Genomic DNA, 15,285 nt, shown 5'->3' on the forward strand with positions numbered 1-15,285 from the left:
AATTTCTTTTAGTAAGCAAGTCCCTGCAAGCACACAATTAATCATGTTTATTGCATCCACACAAATGGTTCTCACCCACAGTAAGGCATCTGTTTGGGTGCTCCACTGTTATGTCTTCCAAGGCACTGTACAGAAATGTTTTACACTGAGAAATCGTTTTTCCTCCTAAGAATGATATGTTTCCACCAGAGGTCTTTTTTTCTCATTGGGAAAAACAAATATGCATCATGATTTAAATTACCTTACACTGCTTCTTGGACTTTCTAAGGCCAAACGATACATCACAGCTTTACAATCTTCAAGGTCCTTTTATTTTTTGTGAATGACAATTTGGTTTACAGAAAATGAAAGCAGAGAAAAATAGCTAAAAACAGATTTAATGCATTTTCAGAAATCTTGGACAAAAAATTGAATTAGACAGCTTAGAAAATGGTGTTCTGTGTAGCTGTTTCATGCATAGTATCAATACGAGGCTCAAAACGATGTGGATTTTTAAGAGTAACCACAGGGTTAAAAAGGGAAAGTGTTTGTCTTTTTTCTCAATTAAGGCAAAAGGCATTACAAAGTGCATTGTTTGGCTTAAAAGTGATAAGTTAAAATTACTTAGTTAATCTACTTTTAAATAATATGTATATTCTAGCATTACTCTTGCTCTAATCATACTCTTAAATAGTTTTACACAATCAGTATTCTGTTCAATATTAATTCAGTCTGAAAAAGTCAGACGGAAAGAAAAGGCAATTAGAAGAATTTTATTGATACAATATTTTAAGACTTTGGCACTCAGACCTCGGCAGGAAACTTTCACGCTGAGTTATACTTCAATATGCATAAGCAGGTGTATGAGACTAGGGATGTTCCCCCCCAGGCCTGAAACTGGTGGTGGAGTGGAGATAAACAAAGTTTTGTTCAGTCCATATGATGATCTGTTTGAGCTAGATGTCCAACTTGATAAACACAGGTTTGCATGAACTGTCCATCATGAGCAAGCATGAAGCGACTGTGGAGAGGAAAAACTCCCCTTGGGAAGAAACCTTTGGCAGAACCAGGCTCAACGTGGCGGTCTTCTGCAGGACCGTTTTAAGGAGTGACAGGGAATTCTGTAAGAGTCCAGGAAGAATTACTCTCTGATAGGGACGAGGTTGAAGGAGGACCGTAGGAAAAGCCAGGCGGAGCTTGCTACGATGGTGGCGAAGGGGATGGAGATGGGTTGAATCGGGGTCATCTGAGTCCAAATCAGACATTGCGCAGCGACTGCTCGCCCGCTGGCAGAAGGCTGAGATGTGGATTCAAAGTTCCTTTAAGATGAACCCAGGACGTTTATTGGCTTCGTGGAGGAGCAGTTCAAAGCTGATTGGCTTGCGTCCGAGGCAAATGAGTCTCTGATTGGCTGGAGGTAGGCAATGAGTTTTTTCAACTGAATTTCCGCTTTAAGCTTCATTTCTAAATTTCCTACTTAAATATATTGCAAGCTTTGCTTGACCGAGAAACATTTTTAACAACCATCCAACTTTCTTCTTTCTCTTGCCATATAAAAAAACAAAAATTAAAGACTGTTCTGTTAAACTTTCTCCAAATGATTTCCAAATATCTCTTAATAATGTAAATAAATCCATTATTCTAAAACATTGCACAAAACAATGAAAGATAGTTTCACTTGATAAACAAAGGGGGGATTTATCTGAAACAGCAGGATTAATAATAGAAACAAAAGCATTAACCGCAATAATACCACGCAAAATTCTCCATTGTAAATCACCAACATTTTTAGTCAATGGTGGTTTATAAAGTAATACCCATGCAGGTTTCACCTCCAAATCAACTTTAAAAAAGTCTCTCCATGGAGTGTCTTTTTTATTTTTTAACTTTACGCTGTTCAAAGCCTTAACACATTTCATATATATTATCTTTCCATTCACAGAATCCAAAATTGTCCATTATTTTTTTCCTTCCTCTAAAAAAAAATCTAGGACATTCAAGTTCTTCCAATTGTGGCTTAAAACACATCTTAACAAAAGGATCTGCTTTATCAGGTGTTAAAAGTCCATCAAACCATCCTTTTATGAGTCTTTTGTCATCTTCTGATAACATTCACATAAATCTTGCTAACATAATGCCTGCAATTCTTAAAGTGTGAATCTCCACTCTTCGAGCCAAAGAAATAACATCATCCATTTCAGTTCCAACAAGTTCAGGCAGATGTTTCAACGTAACCACTCCCCTTTTCATCATCAGTTCAGAAATCATAGCCATATTGTCCCAAACTGAGCCCAAACGAGATCCCATGAGGACAGGTTCGAGTAATAGCCAATTTAAAGATGTGGATGTTCCAACTCTCTTTGTTTCCATGAGGTTCCAAGATTTTAACACAGTAACATAAAATGATGGCAAACACTATATTTTGAAAAGTCAACAAGAAACAAAGTTTTACCATAACCTAAATTACCAATTTTGGAAAAGAAAATATTCTGCAACTTGTCTCCACAAAACATTTTGATCACCATACAAAAAACTCTGTAAAAACTGTAATCTAAAGGCTACACTCCTACTATCTAAATTAATTCAATTCAATTCAATTTTATTTATATATCGCCAAATCATGAAACATGTCATCTCAAGGCACTTTACAAAGTCAAGTTCAATCATATTATACAGATTGGGTCAGATTATACAGAGTGGTCAAAAATTTACTATATAAGGAAACCAGTTGATTGCATCAAAGTCCCGACAAGCAGCATTCACTCCTGGAGAAGCGTAGAGCCACAGGGAGAGTCGTCTGCTCAGTATGAACGGTCATCTGCCTCGACCGACTGGGGGTTACAGAAGACAGAGCAGAGACACAAAGAGAGACAAAAAAGCACAGAAACACACATTGATCCAGTAATCTGTTCTACATTAGATGGTAATAGCGGGTGATCTGTCTTCCCTGGATGATGTCACAGTTAACAGAACGCCAGACCAGGTGTACCTACTATGAAGATAAAAGATAGAGAACAGAAAGTTAAAGCAGAAATGACAACACATAATGCATAATCAAATCAAACCTTGCCCTCCTACTTCCTTTGGTAAAAAACAAAATAGTCTGAGAGACCCAATGTAATCTGTCCCAAAATAAATTTTAAATAATAATCTGTAATTTTACCAGAAGACCTGGCGGGGGTTCAAGAACTACGGTGGCCCTGAGGTGCAAAGCGCTACAACTTTAAGGAAAGCACTCCAACATTAATGAAAGCGCTACAACAATAAGAAAAGCACTCCAACTTTAAGGAAAGCACTCCAACATTAACAAAAATATTACAACATTAACAAAATCACTTCAACATTAACAAAAGCACTTCAACATTAACGAAAGCACTCCAACAATAACAAAGCGCTACAACATTTAGGGAAGCGCTGCAACATTTAGGAAAGCGCTGCAACATTAACAAACCGGAAGAGGTACGTCCCAGTGGGAGACCTAAGAAATCGCTGATTGGACTACACTCGTTTTTACTTTTGAACCGAAAGTTATTCTGACTTTACTGTGTTTTTTAAAACCATGAATGTTCTCGGTGATCCAAACCGTAAGATGCAGTCTAAAACGCCACTTAGTCTGTTTATAAGTTTCGCTTTTATTAATTATGCTTTTTTTTTTTAACTACGTGCGCTGTGTTTCTGTACCTCAACGCTCTGGTCTGCTCCTCTCCCCTCCCTCCCCTCGGACCCAGGGGCTTTTATCAACGGCAGCCTTATCACTACGTTTAATGTCTCTCCACTCCTACCAATATGTCCTAATTAAAATCAATAGGAGAGTCCGTAGCTGTGTTTCATGCTATTTTCTTTTTAACGACACAGAACCAGTGGCGCTTCGGTGGGCGTGCTGCCTTGGCTTGAATTCAGGTGCGCAAAATTACGTTACATATAATTTAGGTGTGCACTTTTAAGGGTCATTTCAACAAGCTTGTAACATCGGAGCTTCAGTTCAGACCCAATATTCATTCTCTTCCCTCTAAAGGAGCCCTATACAGTCTTTATTTATGCTTTTCCCCCACTGTTATCCCTCGCGCGCAGCGCACCAGGGTAAAATAGAGCAGCTGCGGATCATGCGTAATCATCTGCATATGCAGAAAGTTGAAAAAGTAAAGAAACTCCATTTAACCTTACACCCTTACACCTTTTCCTGATTTGACATAACGAGGGTAACAACATTCCTGACATTGCACAGCCTTGGCGAATACCTCTCTTTACATTAAAAGATGCACTTAAACCACCATTGACTTTCAATACACTTTCAATGTCGCAATAAAGGGTTTTAATCATGGCAATGAACCAAGAGGAGAAACCAAAAGCTCTCAAACTATTCCATTAATACTGGTGCTCCACCCGATCAAATGCCTTTTCTTGGTCAATAGAAATCAGACCAAAGTTTAAGCCCAATAAATTAGAGGCGTACAAATAATCCCTTATTGATCTGCCAGGGATACAATAAGACTGATCAACATGTATAACTTGATCAATCACTTTTCCCCATCTGCATGCCAGAATCTTTGAGAAGATCTTATAGTCAGTACACAATAGACTGACAGGTCTCCAATTCCTTATTTCATAAAGATCCCCCTTATTAGGAATAAGAGTGAGCACTGCTCTGCGACAGCTAAGGGGCAACATTACCCTTGCCACACTATTGAGGACTTCCTACAGATCTTCAGCCAACACAGGCCAACACGATTTATAAAACTCCACAGGCAAGCCATCTATTCCTGGAGCTTTGCCATTTTCCTTGCTCAGCAGCGCCTCCTGCAGTACTTCCACCATTAAAAGCATGCTCCACAAAGACATTGTCTTGGTCTGACACCCTTGGAAAGTCATCAAGAAACTCTTCTGTTATCACAGAATATTCTTTAAACTCACTTGCATATAATGTTGAAAAAAATCCACAGCTCTTTTCCTCAGTTCAGTGGTATCCGTCAACTCTTTTCCATCTTCAGAATGAATGCAATGAATGAGACGGTTTTGAATATTTTTCTTCTCCAAACTGAAGAAGAATTTTGAGGGAGCATACATTTCAGAGACACTTTGAAAACGTGAACGTACCAAAGCTCCCTGTGCTCTGAGCCCAAGCAGATCAACCAAAGCTGCTTTTTTTCGTTTGAATGTCTGAATATGGCCTTGATTTCCCGTGGACTCACAAGAACTCTGAATAACCACAATTTCAGTCTCTAATTCTTCAATAAATTTTACCATTTCTCTTGAAACCTTGCAAGTGTATTGATTACAAAACTCCTGAATTTTAATTTTACTAATGGATGTACAGACGTAAACTGACATTTCATTAGTCTCCACTTTTTCCAAAAAAAAGAAAATCCTTTCTTAAAACAACCATCATTTAACAAAACAGTGTTGAGATGCCAATATGCACCTTTAAGTCTTAAATTATTTATAAACACATTTCCTATGATGATACTATGATCAGAAAAGCCCACAGGACACAAAGTGCATGATCTAAATATTTGTAAATGACGCCCAAAACAATAAAACCTATCTAATCTTGCCAAAGTAATATAATTCTCTTTAGAATGAGCCCATGAATATTGCCTTATCTTTCCATTTTTAAAACGCCACACATCAACTAAATAATAAGTTTCAATAATACATTTCAAAATTCTCCGTAAATGTATATGTGGTTCCAAATGATTCCTATCTAAATCATCTATTGTACAATTAAAATCATCACCTAAAATTAAGTAATCTGTTGACCCACAATTTAATAGTGTATTTGCTAACTTTTCTAAGAAAACACAACGTTCGCTGGAATTCACAGGAGCATATACATTCAGCAAAATCAACTTTATATTTTCATACTAAACAATAACCTTTAACAATCTTCCAGCTACATCTTCAATTTCAATAGAAACTGGAAGAAAATTCCTTGAGAAAAGAATAGCTACTACTGCACTTAGCGAAGATTTATGACTCAGAACAAGATTCCCATCCCATTCTTTCTTCCAATCAACCTCATTATCAACATTGCTGTGAGTTTCTTGAGCAAAAGCTATATCAATGCATTTAGATTTTAAAAGTTCAAAAAAATACAGCCCTTTTTTCACATCCCTTGCCCTATTAAGGTTCAAAGATGAGATTTTAAATCTACTCATAATCACATAAAAAAAATCCAAAGAAAAAAGAAAATACAGCATCTTATCAGCTGTTTTTGAACTTTCATGTAACTTATTTAAATCGGGCTCTGATCTTTTGCACCAGTTTTCGAAGCCTGTAAACTTCAGCGTCCCATCAGATGTCCTTTGTCTCATTAACCATTTAACTGAGTCAACAAACAATTTTCTATTTGGGAAAAAAAAATCATCTATAACCACATCCCGTTTTCCTTTTGTCAATTCCAAAAAACTTCTAATCTGTTCTACACTGTATCCATTAGTACTCTGGCCATCAGGAATAGAAGAATTAGAAGATTCTCTATCACTATCAGAATCAGATACAGCATCTGAATCACTTTCTTTCCACTGAGTCTTTTTCGGTTTTACCCCTTTAGGTTCTTTAGATGTTCTTTTAGTGTTTGGTACTTTAAAAACACTTTCATCATCCCTAATCAGATTTCTTCCACTATGAACTAAATCACCAACATCCATTTCTTCTTGACTGCTTTTGTTCTCCTGTTGAAACTCCTTCCCCAGCGTTCATTTCTTGACCTCCTACCTCAGCATCAGCCACTGGATCTCCTTCCCCCGCGTCAGCCACCAGAGCTCCCTCCCCAGTTGCCCCCACTGTGGCTCTATTCACACTATCTGCTGATGTCCCTGGCTCTGGATTTTCGTTAACCCAAACTAATTCTCTTTTTGAATTTTTACAGGGCAATTACGTATTGAATGGCCCTCCTGGTTACATCCAAGACACCTCATAGTTTCCGTTGTCGCAAAAATAGTGTAACCAAAGCCGTCAACCTTAAACTTCATCACTATGCTCAGTTCCTCAATATTATTTTTGAGAATCATAGACACTTGTCTTCTAGAAGAAAAAACGTGTTTCAACTTTGCTGATTTGCAACCCGACGGGAGCATTTTCATTGCTGACACAACCTGACCATGATGTGACAATTCCTTCAGGAACACCTCATCGCTGATGAAAGGTGGCAAATTAGACAGGATGATCTTTTTAGCAGGGTTCATCAAAGGGAAAACCGTAGTTTGTGTGTTTCTCAAAACAATTCCTCTCTCAACTACGCTGTTCACCTTGTCAATCGAGTCCAACAATGTAACCACTGCATTGTTCATCCTGGACGCTGCCTTCACACTTTCACACCCAACAAGTTCCCCAACAGCCAAACCACACTCCTCAACTTAAAAGAGAGAGAGAGAGAGAGAGAGAGAGAAATTTGTCATCAGGATGTGCAAATTGGTACAACTGTGAGATGGCTAGAAAGTTTGCAAAACTCAGCACCAAAGAGTGACAAACTAGAGGTGGCCGTGGCTACTGAAGGCCACATCAGTCCCAGGCAGACAAACACAAGGCACCATCTAGAGGCAGCTATACTCCCCAAACAGAGGTAGGTAGTCAGTGAAGCATAAGAGCAGCTCCATATACCCTTGGGGTAAAAAGTATCCCCTAGCATGAGGTTGTGTTCAGAGTGATTTCATTTCCACCACATAGTGTTAGGCATAAAGGCACCTTTTTCTCGTTTGTGTCCCCTACATTGCTTGTGCCAAACTGTAAACATGACTTCCTATGGCTTTTTTTTTCAAAAATAGTTTTCCTTTTCACTACTCTTCCATAAAACCATATTTGTGCACAAATTGTAATGGTCCTGCTCAGATTGTGCAACTTGAGCTCTGCAGGTCCTCCAAAGTAACGTTGTTTTATCCTCTGCTTTTCTGATTAATATCGTCCCTGCCCGACCTGAACGTCTAGTTGCACACAGCCAGACTGTGTTTGCAAGTCGACTTCCAATGGTAATTATGTGAACTGTATTTTACTTAGGGGTATCGGAGTAAAAGAAGGAGAAAACAAGTGTATGCCACACTTTTCAGATTTTTATGTGTAAACATATTTTTTAAAAACATGATTTTCTTCCAAACCAATGTGTTATTTTGTGTTGAGTTGACATATAAATTCCGTTGACCATTGCAGCCTATTCTAGTAGTGTGACAAAATGCAAAACACCTAAAGGGGTAAAAAAAAAAAAGTTTTTGGAGCAATTAATGTCAGCAAATGTGAAGCTTATTTTTCAAGGTTCAACCAAGAAATTCTTAAGCTACTTGGTGAAAGTTAGAATATTAGAATTTCTTTGGGTTCTATTTGCGTCATCATAAATTTTAAAAGCTCATAAAACTATACATCTGCTGATGAAAATTTGCAGTTGAAAACAAAGGAAGCACATCAGACACCCAGTCAAATACAGCCACAAACGATTTTTTTTATGTATCCACCTTTAGAAATTAATTGTGGCATTTAAAAAGATGTGGGGACCAAAGCTACCTGTTGTTTATGAACTCTGGGGACATCAATTACACAGCATGTGTTCAACAAGGGAAGAAACTTGTTGAACACACAAACTTTTTTATACACATATAATTGCATACCTTTGTGTACAAAAACAATTAGTCTGCCCACATTGTACAGCCAACAAAACATCTATACATAGAAACTGCTCTTGTTCAAACTTATTGAAATACCTAGCAGAATCTGATATTACTTTTACACAGAAATAATGTCGATATTTCCTCAGAACGTACTCTTGTGCAATGTGCACCGCTGGGGGCTCTTTAATAAACACTAGACTATAACACTTAACCTGACTGTGACATTTAAAGAGGCAGAATCCTATCAGATTGTGTTCGCTCTGTTACTTTTTAAATGCAAATGGTTAGCTATTTGAATCATTTGCGATGATATCTGTAGTTATTTATTATGCATAGAGCAGTACAAAGAAGCTGGTCGTTTAACAGCTACATAAACAGTGAGCATTTCTGAGGGCTTATGACCTGTGCCTTATGTAAATGCCAAGAAAATGGGTGCAAAAGCAATCCTTTCATCATATACTTTCAGTCTAAGAGGACGATGAAGCACTGATGGACTGCAGTGTTTGCATATTCAGTGTCCAATACCAGGTAAAAAATGATTGCATAATTATTAAAAACTCAAATATCCATGCCTCCCTGATCTTTATGATTATAAAAAAATAAGACACTCAAGATCAAGCTTTTGTTATATTAAATATATGTACAATATGTAATAAAAATCCAGCTTTTTTACTCACCATATTCTTAGTGTTATCAGGATAACAGAACTGTTACAACAGCAATGTTTACATACATAGGTAGCCAGAATAAAGGGCCATTTTGAATAAAGATGCACAATGTAAACACACCAATTGTATTCAGCTCAATCAGAATGAAAATGTATGAGACGAGTGGTTTATCCCGATCCATAATCCAAACAACGTCCATCTGAAGACTGGCTGCAATCATGTCATTCAGATTGGGCCAAATTGCCTGGCCTGCAGAGGTGTGCCCTATGTCTCTCATCCCGTAATGCAGGAATATGACGGTATATTTGAGCCACCAAACTGAGTGCACAGTCGAGCGCGTCCCAGACACGTATTGCATGAGTGCTGTGTGAGATTTAAATGCACACACAATCTCACTGTGTGCTCAGGTTGGTGGCACAAATATCAATAACACCAAACCATTCTGGGCACTCAAATTAGACGGAACGAGCCAAATTCCGTGTTTCTTGTTTTCAATTTCAACACAGACGGAAGTAGAACTTCTTCTTCTGTGGTTTTCAGGTAAATGTGGAATGTGCATGTCAGAGTGCTTCTATTCTGAATAAAGCCTGGTGCAAATAAACACATCATAATTGGATTCAATGGTTTTGTGCCCATCTAAATGGTGTATTCTTGTAGCTTGTTCCAGATCCAAGATGGCTGCTACTGCTGGATTAACTTGCTCATTGACTTTTCCACTATCCATCAAAAATCATTGCAACCAAACAGCATCTGCTTGGACTACAACATTGCTGTTGGTACAGTATTGGTAAATGTTCTGTTTTTTGGGAGATCACATCAAGATTGGACACTGGAAAAGGTATTTTGAGAACAGTGAAATCAAAGCCTGGAAAAAACAACATGACCTAGTTCAGAGCAGCTCACAAAGGCTTTCTGACACATTTTTGTTTTTTAACCACAATTATTTAAAATATGGCAAAAACAACAAAAAGTCCGGCTGAGGAACTGGAAGACATAAAAAAAAATCTCAGGATTAGGGATTTCTTGACTTGTGATTTATATTTATCTCAAAATGGTCAGATCAGAAAATGGGTTATCTATCTTACATAGGTTGTGTTTCTACCTAATTTATATTCTCCAATCAGAGCACACTATCAAGCAAACAGCATTCTCCCCTCCCCTCCTCTCCTCCTCCCAGCTGTTGCACCGGCCATTATTTTTTAAATTAAGTTCTTCGGAGAATTGACATCAACTACATGAAACGGTTTATACAGTGATGTCATGCCCCCTTTAAGCAAAGAAACCTCCAGCAGAGCTAAGCTCAGTAGAGTCCACTTGCCATGACCAACTGGAAGTTAAGAGGATTGGCACAGACACGCAAAAAAAAAAAAAAAAAAGAAACACTCTGCAAGATGTACTTTCCATAGGAGGGAGCACAAAGTTAATGGCAAAAATAAGAGCAAACAATACACAAAGAGAGAGAGTGGAGAGCATAAAAACAGAAGAAAAGTGTTCAGTGTGTCCTCCAGCAGTCTAAGACAAAGATGAATCTATTTGCTGTAGCCTTTACAGAAAGAGGACCAAATTCTTACAAAAGGTATATTTTCCCCCCCCCCCCCCCCCCCCCCTACAGTGTACATGGTACTGTTGCAAATAATTCCTATAACCTGCTTAACAGTTGTGATGCAATGGTTTCTAAAGCAAGCTCAGAGCTAGCACTCTGCACAAATCTAATCAAATCATAGTCATCTTTTCATTCATCTCATTAAGTATGAGATATAACTTTCTATGATAATTGGTCACACATTAGCACAGTACCTAATTAACTATATTTAGAAATTGTATGAGCCAATAGATTTTTGATTTCAGTGCTTTTATCTTTGAGTTGAACCAGTTAAAAGATGATTAGTGCCACTCTTTGCCATTTGAGGTTACAGTAAAACATCCACAAAACATGAACATGAAATACCATCCTGAATCTGATTCTTCTGATAGACAGATATTCTTTTGAGGATAATTTTTATTATGTAGGAATGTAGGATAACTGCATCCAAATCCAAAAACAGTTGCAAATGTCTTGACTTTGTTGGGATTGACAGGTGTGCTTGTGTCAGCGTATAGAAAGAGAAATCTGCTTGGTGGGGAGATAAAGCTGAGGGCAAGAACAAACCATTAGCCAGAAATCTAAAAAAAATGTGTAGCTTCATGAATATGCCTGCCCTGTCATAGTCTTATCTACAGTAAAAGGGTCAAAACAGGTTAAATATTTGGAAATCTTAACGGTTTAAATTTGGCCAAAGATTAGCTAATTTTGGTGATGTGAAAATTAGAAAAATAATAGAATAAACTTGCTATCTGTAATTCAATTCAATTCAATTTTATTTATATAGCGCCAAATCATGAAACATGTCATCTCAAGGCACTTTACAAAATCAAGTTCAATCGTATTATACAGATTGGGTCAGATTATACAAATCATAAGAATTATGTGTATTTGGTTTAGCAGCATTTATATCTATACTGAAATTTTAGTCTGGTTGTGGTGATCAGTGACAAACCAAGGTGCAGTTCCAGGTCAGATGAGAGGTTCCTTCATGTAGGGTGGACAGGCCAGATGTTTGGCAGGATGCCGGCAGAGGAGCTTCGGTTGACTGGGGAGCCAAGGAAGGCTCCAGGGATTAAGATGTTTCAGAGGACTTGGATGATGATGACCAAGGAGAGGCGTGACTAGTGATGTTATGAGATAGCTGAGGCATTAAGTAATCGAGGGGGCATTTCTGCAAAGCGCGTATCAAGGCTTGCTTGATTTAGGGGAGGATCCGAAAATGATGACGTCCGAAGCCTCGCTGCCTAGCCTTACAACATGACTGCTATGGGAAGCGGTTCAGATTGCCTGTGAGATTTGAAAAAGCATCAACGTATTCAGAGAGTTGCCATAATTTAAGGTTTTAGATATTATTTATCAGCTTTGATAGCGTGGAGATAGTTGAGATAGGTGAGAGAAGGAAAGATAGCTTAGAGATTGAAGAGATTGAGGAGAGGATAGAGGATGGATCCAGCTAGGAGGAGGATTTCACGTATGTGAAAATATTTTGACTAGATTTATCCCAATGAGGTAAATCTAACATTCTTAGGATTCATTAGATATGCTTATTGACAGATATTCTCATGATATCACTGGAGGTAATCTATTATTTTTCATTTTTAATATCAGTTATTTCTATTAGAACATTTTCTAACATGATCTGCTGTTCTCTCTTAGGTAACAAACTGTTGCATTGTTTGGACATGAGTGCTCCGAATGCAAATAAAAAAAACACAACATGTAACTGCAGATGCTATGGCTGAAGTCCAGCACTACCTTTCAGAGCCTAATATTAGCAGAATGGAAAATCCACTGGAGTACTGGAGGAGACAAAAACTACTATACCCCAATTTACACAAATTTGTACCTGCATTTTCATGCATGGCAGCATTTTCATTCCCTGTGAACGGGTGTTTTCTAAGACCGAAGAAGTATCTATTTTTTTTTTTAAAGGAACCGATTAAAACCAAAAACGATTGAAAAACCTTTATTTCCGAATAAAACTGAATAAAATCTGCCATTTTGCACGTCATTGTCCAAGGTGCACAAGCACTTTCAATGTCCGTCTGGCTAAGCCCATGCCATTTCGCTAAAGTGACACGAAAGCATCCACAGCCTGCCATATAAGATTGGACTTTTCTTAGAAAATGTAGGCACAGAAAACACTCAAAATATTTATTATAAAATATTTTACTACACATATGTGATAGTCATAAGAGAAATTAATGGTGATTACTTCTTAATGATAATTTCTAAGGGCCCTAAAGGATAAAAACTTAGGCAAGCATCACCAATTATATTGCTGACTGTGATTATGCATTCGGCCTGTAGAATAATAGGAATAATAATTATTTTATTGTCCTACAATGGGGAAATTCAGGTGTCACAGTGGCAAACACACGGACAGTTACACACAATTATTAGCAATGAGAAAAAAAGAGAAGAAAACAGAGCAAACCAGTCTAATCTAAAGTAAAGAATACCAAGAGTAGACGATAAGAGTAAATATTGAACAAAGGAAAACTATTTGACAATGGGGGAAAAACTCCAGCCAATTTACATAACACACAATAATAGAATATGCAATATTTACATAACGTATGATAATACAATATGCATAGTAGTGCAGCAGCATCCCTAGCTAAGGCGTGTGCAAGTTACCTTAACATCTGGGAACAGTGTAAACAATTAATGGTTGAATCAGAACCTGTTGTTATGCTGTTATTATGCATGTTGGGAGCAGCCGAAATTATAAAGTCTGACTGCAGCAGGGAGGAATGAACTGTGGAAGCGCTCCGTACAGCATCTGGAATTCAACAGTCTATCACTAAAAGAGCTCTCCAACTCTGGAAGAGCTCCATGCATGGAATGGGAGACATTGTCTATCAGTGATGTGATTTTCCTTACAGTCCTTTTGTCTCCCACCACCTGCACTGGGTGCACCTGTGTCAGAGAGGTAGGTCCAGTCTAGCACCAGTCTAGAAAGCTCTGGATCCACTGTCTATACTCTGACTCATCCTCACCTGTGATGAGACCTACTATTGCAGAGTGATCAGAGAACTTCTGTAGGTGGCAGCCTGATGAGTTGATGGGGAAGTCTGCAGTACAGAGGTGAACAAAAACTGTGCCAGAACAGTTCCCAGTGATGCTTCCATGCTGCAGATGAGCTCGTCAGAAACACAGCTCCATGTCCTCACATACTGCGGTCGACCAGTGAGGTAATCGAGTATCCACGGTTGGTGGTCCACCTCTGACCCCTCCAGCTTGTTCTTCAGGAGTCGTGGGTTCTGTTATTTTGATTGATTTCTTCCCCATAAGGTTCACACAGCTCATCCCACATAGTGGAGCTGAAGCAGTCTCTCGGGGCTTCTTCTGCCTCCTCTGGAATGATTTCAAGGTTTGTTTTATTCTCTACATTCCCATAAAAACGAGCTTGCCCATCAGCCGGGGAACCTTGAGGTGAAGGAGGATTGAGGGATTGCGCAAATTTGTTAAAATTGCTGCACTCAAGTTGTTTTTTTGTATCGCAACATTCTTGCAGATATTAAACTCATTTGTTTTTCAGTGTGAAAAAAATTGCCAAATGAAAGAGAATGTGAAACCAATTGCCTACATAATACATAATTTGTTTTGTTTCAATTCCTTGTTTTTTTTTTTTTTTTCAGAAACAATTTGAAGCCTTTTGGATCACCAGTACCTTGTTTGAATCTCATTTTAGATAATGAACAGATCAAATTATCAGCATTCTTCAGCGTCTTTCCTAACATTCCCCTTTCATGTTTTTTTCTGAATCTATCTTTTTTAGGGCTCTCCTGGCTGCTACAGCGATTCCATCTATGGGATAAACGTTGCAGTTGAGTCCTAGCAGATCTGTCTCAACTTTTGCCTTACACAGTTATTCACTGGAACACGATCAGATACTGTATTGTTAATTTTTAAAATGACAGTTTTTCTCACTTCCAGAGGGTCCTTCTTGTGGAACGATGCATATGAATCACTGATATCCTGAAGAGCTTCTGTTATATGACCAACATATTCCTCCGTCATTCCACCGGGCAGAAAATTCATTTGGAGTTCAAACCCTTTTGTTCCTTCACTAGGACCCCCAGTAACCATTACATGAACTTCATTCACATGTTAAGGGCACAGTGAAGTTGCAACCCATCCAAGGGTGACGTTTTCATCATTCACAACTGCTTCACCAATTTGAATATCATTGAGAACTCCAATTTCATAGGCAAATTGAGCGACAGTTGTTTGCATTTGCCCTTGACTCCACCTGCAGTCCAATGATTTCTTTAACTGCCTTCTCAATCACAGATGCTGTTTCCTCTACTGGAACGTGGCGAGGATGACAAAATATGCAGCTTTTCTATAGCCACTGTTGTGGGATTTACAGAAATCTCATTTATAGATTGCTGGCCTTTCAAAGGAGCGGCATTCAAGGCTTCATCTTCGCATTCTAATTTCTTGTATTTTA

This window comes from Fundulus heteroclitus, chromosome 1, assembly GCF_011125445.2.
Source record: "Fundulus heteroclitus isolate FHET01 chromosome 1, MU-UCD_Fhet_4.1, whole genome shotgun sequence".
In the NCBI taxonomy this organism is placed as follows: domain Eukaryota; kingdom Metazoa; phylum Chordata; class Actinopteri; order Cyprinodontiformes; family Fundulidae; genus Fundulus; species Fundulus heteroclitus.